This window comes from Perognathus longimembris, chromosome 9 (genome assembly GCF_023159225.1).
Source record: "Perognathus longimembris pacificus isolate PPM17 chromosome 9, ASM2315922v1, whole genome shotgun sequence".
NCBI lineage: Eukaryota > Metazoa > Chordata > Mammalia > Rodentia > Heteromyidae > Perognathus > Perognathus longimembris.
In genome coordinates this window covers 62,275,434-62,281,827 of record NC_063169.1, presented here as the reverse complement: position 1 = coordinate 62,281,827, position 6,394 = coordinate 62,275,434, and the positions used below count along the sequence as shown (strand labels likewise).

Here is a 6,394-nt window from a genome sequence, read left to right as displayed (position 1 = left end):
GCCCTGAGCCCCGGGCGGACGGCCGCGTGCAACCGGGGTTCGCCGAGGCGGAGGCGCCCGGCCGCCGGCGGGGTTGCGGGTCGCCCGACCCTTAGGGCCGCTAGGGGGGTTGGGGCTGACGGGAGGAAGGAGCTCCAGCTCTGTGGTTTGTCGCGCAGGGGTCCGGAAGCGGGCGGCGGGCCCCGGGTGGGATCCCGCGGGCCGGGGGGGGGGGGCGGGGGGACCGGTGGGGGACCGGTCCCGGCGGGCGCCCGGAGCAGGTGGGCCGCGGCGGAGGCGGGGGGCCGGGCCCGCGAGCCGGACACACCCCCTTGGCCGCGCCGAGGCCGCGGCGCCCCGGACACGGCCCGGCCGGCGTCTCCCGGCGGTGCCGGCCCGGGAACGAGCTCGCCGCCGCTTCGGGGCTCAGAATAAACGGGTCGCGCCGGGCTCTCGCGTCTCCGGAGCTGTCGGGGAGAAAACAAGTTTGTTTTTTTATTGTTTTGTTTTGTTTTGTTTTTAAAGCAGGCAAAGCTCCGATGCTGCGAGGGACCTGCCCTTTCGATTTCATTTTAATTGCATGTTCCTAGAAGTCCCGGACGCGGAGCCAAAGACACTTCAGTTTTGAGGGGAGAGGAAGAGACTTCAAGTTTCTATCTTCTTAAAGAAATACTTGTGCGATTTCCTCTTAGAGGAGAAAATTAAACGCCACGCTCGGACGTTTCTTACAATGTAAAATACTTATTTCAAAATTCATGCGCTTTCATGGTGGTTTAAAAAAAAAAAAAAGACGGCATTTTTTTTCCCCCTCTCTGTCCCAGTCCAAAATGTCCAGAACGCTGCCAGTTTCTTTCTTGAAACAATTATTTCTCCCTAGGGGGGGAAAAAACCCCTTAAGGATCATTTTTATTCTTCTGGTTCCAGTTTCAGCTGTATTGCTACAGTGAGACTTTTTTTCCTAAAAGCATCTGTGAATAAATAATAGCTTTCCACCCACTTCCTCCCCCCCACCCCCCACACACACCTTGCTCTCTCTTTAAAGACACCTGAAAATTTGGGCTGTAGCACCAATTCAAAACCTTTACCATTTGAAAAGCCCCAAATGATAGGATAGTGGAATTGATCATAAGCAAAAGCTGAAGTGAAGTAGGACTTAAATATGGAAAGATGGTGTAGTAAGAAGTCATTGAATCTTAGTACTTCACAGCAGTTCTGGGGACTGCTGTAATAGTATAATTGGTGCAGTAATTTAGATAAAACTATTATTGAATAAATATCACTTGTCTTTGAACCTGTAAGCACAAAGTAAACAAGTGCTTTTGAATTGTCTTAAGCACAATATTTTGTTTTAAAGTAAAATATTGTTTTTATGAAATGTCCATGTACATGTTTTAGTACAAGTACAATGCTTCCTAAACTTTTGAGTATACTAGTTGTGTGTAGATCCAGTCTAAGACCTAAAGGATTGGGGGTCTGCCGGGGTGGGGGTGGGGAGAGCATATGTGTGACTATATCTATATACCAACTTTTTGTTTTGTTTTGTTTTTTTGCCAGTCCTGGGCCTTGGACTCAGAGCCTGGGCACTGTCCCTGACTTCTTTTTGCTCAAGGCTAGCACTCTGCCACTTGAGCCACAACACCACTTCTGGCCGTTTTCTATATATATGGTGCTGTGGAATCAAACCCAAGGCTTCATGTATGGGAGGCAAGCACTCTTGCCACTAGGCCATATTCCCAGCCCTATATACCAACTTTGGAGAGCTTGAACCTAGAGAACTTATATCTAATTACTGAGTTGTAGACAAACCCAAGCAGAAAATTCTATAGAAGAACTAGCATTACTATATGTTCAAAATCCTGTTAATGTAATTTTTCAAAAAAGACTTAAGGAAACCAAAGGGATATGACATGTAAATGGTGTGTGTCCCCCTGAACTGGATCCTTTGTTAGAGAAGAAAAATGAGCACTATTAGGATACTCACTGAGATTATATACTGTAGGGTTGATGTAAAGATGTAAGCAATAAAGTTCCTGTATATGTTTTATACAGAATCCATGCTCATCAGGAAACATGGAAGTATTAAGGAAAGACATGTTAACGTGTGTGGTTTTCTAACAAATGGTTCAGAAAAAATTATGCATATGATATATACCATGTTTACATATACCTACACAAACATATGTATACCCATGTATATATACATGATATGTATGTATACATGTGTATATACATATGTATATACACACTCACATTCATATCTACCTATACATACAGAGATCAATGTTTGAAACTTGGTGAGCCAGTGTTATTTTTTAACTTAAAAAAAAAATTTTTTTTTTTTTTGGCCAGTCCTGGGGCTTGGACTCAGGGCCTGAGCACTGTCCCTGGCTTCTTTTTGCTCAAGGCTAGCACTCTGCCACTTGAGTCACAGCGCCACTTCTGGCCATTTTCTGTATATGTGGTGCTGGGGAATTGAACCCAGGGCCTCATGTATACGAGGCAAGCACTCTTGCCACTAACTCTTGCCACTAAGCCATATCCCCAGCCCTAATTTAAAATATTTTAACTTAAAAATCTAATTTTGATGAATGAGGACAATTCTGTATTATTGACATCTTTTGGAAATTTTCAAATTATCACAAAATAAGTTCTTTTATAAGCAGAATTTGGGCTGAGTGTACATAGGTCAGCAGTAGAGCACTTGTCTACCCCTCACAAGGCCCTGAGTTTGAGCCCTAGAACATTAATTTTAAAAAGGGGTAAAAAAGACTTTTAACCTAAAAGTAGTTCTTTTATCTTACCCAGAGAAGGAATAGTATGAACCTAGATATTTGGTCCTCTGTAACAGACTGAAATTTTGGTCATCTATGGATTTCTTATTGAGTCTATTAGAATTTAGAACGAAAATTTTATAGATCTTTATGTATTTGGTAAACGTGATATCCATGTTTATCGAGGCAGTCAATATTCAATGCCTGATATCCATAAGACTGGAGGAAAGGAGTAGAACAGAGGGTTACTTCGAGGTACTGTCTGCAGTGGTCACAAGAAATGTGTGTATATGTATTTATGTGTATAAATACATAAAATGTATGTTATATAATGTGCTATATAAATATAGTACATATCATAATGTGTATATACACAATTTATCATATATGTACATATTACATGTATATTATATATCCTTATATACATATTTCATATTTAAGGGCATTTTAGTCCAGACTGTACTTTCTAATAGTATAACCATTAGCTGGCTATTTAAATTTGAACAAAATTAGAATTCACCGCCCCTTTCTCAAATACTCTAAACCATGTATTCCATCTTCACGGAACATTCTATTCAATAGCATTGGTAATAGAAGAGATTATACTAAACAGCACAGCTGCAGGTTAGATGGTGATAAGTACTGTAGAAGCTTGGGAGAGGAAAGACTGCTTTGCAGAAGGTAGACATGGGAGAAATAGGGAAATATTAAAATTGCATGTGGACATATGGAAGTGAACTATGAGTACTACAGACAGAGATAATATGAAGAAAGCAAAAAAGAATGTGTGAGGATGGCACTTAATTCTATATACTCTTCATAGTTTTACAAAGGAGGATAGGGCTGTATAAAAACCCCAAATGCCAAGCAAAGATTATTCTCTACAATGGGAAGTCACTGAAGGTCTTTGCATAAAACATAGGATTAAATAGTTTTATTTACAATGGATAATTTGGTAGTAGGTATGTGAAATGAGTTAGATTTGAAGCCATAAGAGAGGGTTGCAGTTGTTCAAATGAAAGATAATGAGTTGATGTATTGTGGCCTATCAATGAGGATGTTTGCAGTGGCTAGTGACAAAGCCTAATTTAAAATAAATAACAAGCCAGGCGCCAGTAGCTCACATTTTGTAATCCTACTTCCTTAGGAGGCTGACTTCTAAGGATCATGGTTTGAAGCCAGCCCAGACTGAAAATTCCCTATGAGACTCTTATCTCCAATAAACATCTCAAAAACTGGAAGTGGCTCTGTGGCTCAAGTGGTAGAGTGCTCGCCTTGAGCACAAAGTGGCTCAGGGACAATGCCCAGGCCCTGAGTTCAAGCCCCACAATCAACAAAAAAATAAATAATAAGGAAATTGTATTTCAGAAATCTGGAAACTCTAAAGTAGATAGACGGTCTGAAAGAATTAGCTCAATAATATCATTAAGGACCAGAAATTTCAGATTGCTGCTTTGCTATCATGGAGGTTGGCATCCTGTGGCCAGTAGCAGGATGGTAATGGTAATTCAGGGCATCCTGAATGATAGTGTTCATAGGAAGAAGAAAAGAGAAGTGGTCTTAAGAGAAATAAAATGTTTCAGAGCTGCTTCCCCCTACTCCTCCTCCGGACTAATTTCCTTTCCCATTTCTTAAGGCCTAGTTGAATCACATGCCCATCTTGACTGAGTCCTGCTCTACATGTTGGAACAAGTGTTGAGCTAAGTGATGGAAAGGTAAGACTCAAAGATGACTCAAAGTTGGAGCCATGTGACTTGGAAACACCGAGAAAGGAGCAGGTATGAGAGGAAAGATGGCTTTTCTGAGTGTGAGAAACCAGAGATGTCCAGCTGATGATGGGAGGAGGAGAGGCTGGGGATGAAATGGTGACTCTGAGACATCTATAGGAAGCATATGAGAATCACACTGAAAACCCAAAGAGAAAGTTTAGGAGAAGGGACATTTTCTGAGACAAAATACAGAAGAAAGGAGAAAAAAAACCCCACACAGAATGTGTGTGCATGTGTGAACTTAAAGCTGGTTCTAAGATTTATTTGGAGATGTAAAGGCCTAAAATAACCAAGACAATTTTGAAGATGAACAAAGCTGAAAGACTTGGCCAACCAAGTTTCAAAACTTATTATAAGGCTTAGTAATGAAGACAGTGTGGCAGAATGATAGATGAATGCACCAAAGGAGAAAAGTAGAGAATTCAGAAATAGAACTTGCGAACTTGATTTATGACAAAGTCATGCTGGAGTTTAGTGAGGAAAGGACAATATTTTGAACAAATGGTGTTAGAACAACTGACTACTCATCTGGTGAAAAAAGTATATTTGATTCTCACCTCATGCCATATGCAATAATTAATTCAAGATGGATTAAAAAATTAAACAAGCTTCTATTGTAAGAGTGTATTTGGTGATGAACTCAAATCCAGCATGTATAGAAGTATTTAAATCGATATGATAAAACAACATGAATTTTAAAATGAGAAAAGCTCAGGCCATGGGCCAATAACATAAAAAGTGTGTCTGTGGGAGACTCTTAAGTACTTCACAAAGATAGCCAATTCGTTCACGGGAAGATGTTCAACGTTATTCCATATTGAAAAAATACAAATTACAAATGATTCATCACTTCCTTCTATCAGAATACCTAAAGTTTAAAAGACTGACAGTGCCAACGGCTAGCAATGAAATATGTAAAGCAACCTAAACTCAGCACTGCATATGAGAGTGTAGACAGTCCAACTACTTTACAAAACAGTCTACAAAGGCCAAACTTATGTCTACTCCGTGTCTCAACTGTGATGGCTAATTTTAGATGCTAACTTGATTGGGCCACCATGCCCAGTTATTAGTTATAATTATTCTAGGTATTTCTGTGAGTTTGTTTTAAAATTGGTGGAATTTGAATAAAGCAGCTTGTGGGTGGTCTCATCCAATCAATTGAAGTCGTAAATAGAATGAACAGACCAACTCTTCACTAAGTGGAAGAATGTACATCCATAGTGTTTGCAGTGGTTCCTGGCATGTGAAGTGTTACATAAATATTTACTCTTTTTACAATTGATAGGGAAACTGCATGCTTTTACATGGATGAAGAATACATGGTAAGAGTATTTTTTAACCATGTGAAGTTCAAAAACTTTTGGATAGGAAATATTAGAAAATGTAACATAAAATACAAGGAAAACATGTTTGTATATGCTGAAACAAGTCAGCCATTGTACAAATATTTTTAAATATCTTTTCTGTGTGAAGTAACTATATTGTGATAAAGAAGATAGTTTTTGTCCTCACAAAATTTATATATCTCAGAGACTAAGAGTTATATACCAGATATATAAATGATATTCAAAATCATAAGGGAAAAAATTCACAGCCAATAGAAGAAGAGCAAAAGGGAGATGACAAAAAGTATTGCTAATGGTCAATAAATACAGGAAAAGATATTTAGTCTCTGTAGGCAATTTCACTCAAACAAAGCCAGTGAGTGTTTGTTAATGGCTTAATTAAAAAATAAAACTCCAGGGTTGGCATGGTAGATACACTGACATTCTTATATCCTGGGAGTGGGAGTATAATTGGTATGAGCTTCCTGTGAAGCAGCTTAACAACATGTATTGGAATTTTAAATATGCGAACTGTTGGACCCAGATA

The 6,394-nt window shown here is 39.7% G+C and overlaps 2 long non-coding RNA genes across 3 annotated transcripts in view; one reads left to right on the top strand and one right to left on the bottom strand.

The window, feature by feature from the left end:
- The first annotated feature begins 410 nt into the window (after positions 1 to 410).
- Positions 411 to 6,394, top strand: part of LOC125357395 — a 117,234-nt gene continuing 111,250 nt past the window's right edge. Inside the window, exons 1-3 of one of the 2 annotated variants that reach the window (XR_007212145.1) lie at positions 411 to 711; positions 4,387 to 4,465; positions 5,808 to 6,394. The exon at positions 5,808 to 6,394 is cut by the window's right edge and continues 46 nt beyond it. This is a non-coding gene — a long non-coding RNA (uncharacterized LOC125357395). The remainder of the gene's footprint in view (positions 712 to 4,386; positions 4,466 to 5,807) is intronic. The other variant, XR_007212146.1, reaches the window with a different exon arrangement.
- The window catches only part of LOC125357393, a 7,431-nt gene continuing 1,847 nt past the window's right edge, over positions 811 to 6,394 (bottom strand). Inside the window, exons 2-3 of the long non-coding RNA XR_007212144.1 lie at positions 4,691 to 4,695; positions 811 to 1,201 (exon numbers count right to left, since the gene is read on the bottom strand). This is a non-coding gene — a long non-coding RNA (uncharacterized LOC125357393). The remainder of the gene's footprint in view (positions 1,202 to 4,690; positions 4,696 to 6,394) is intronic.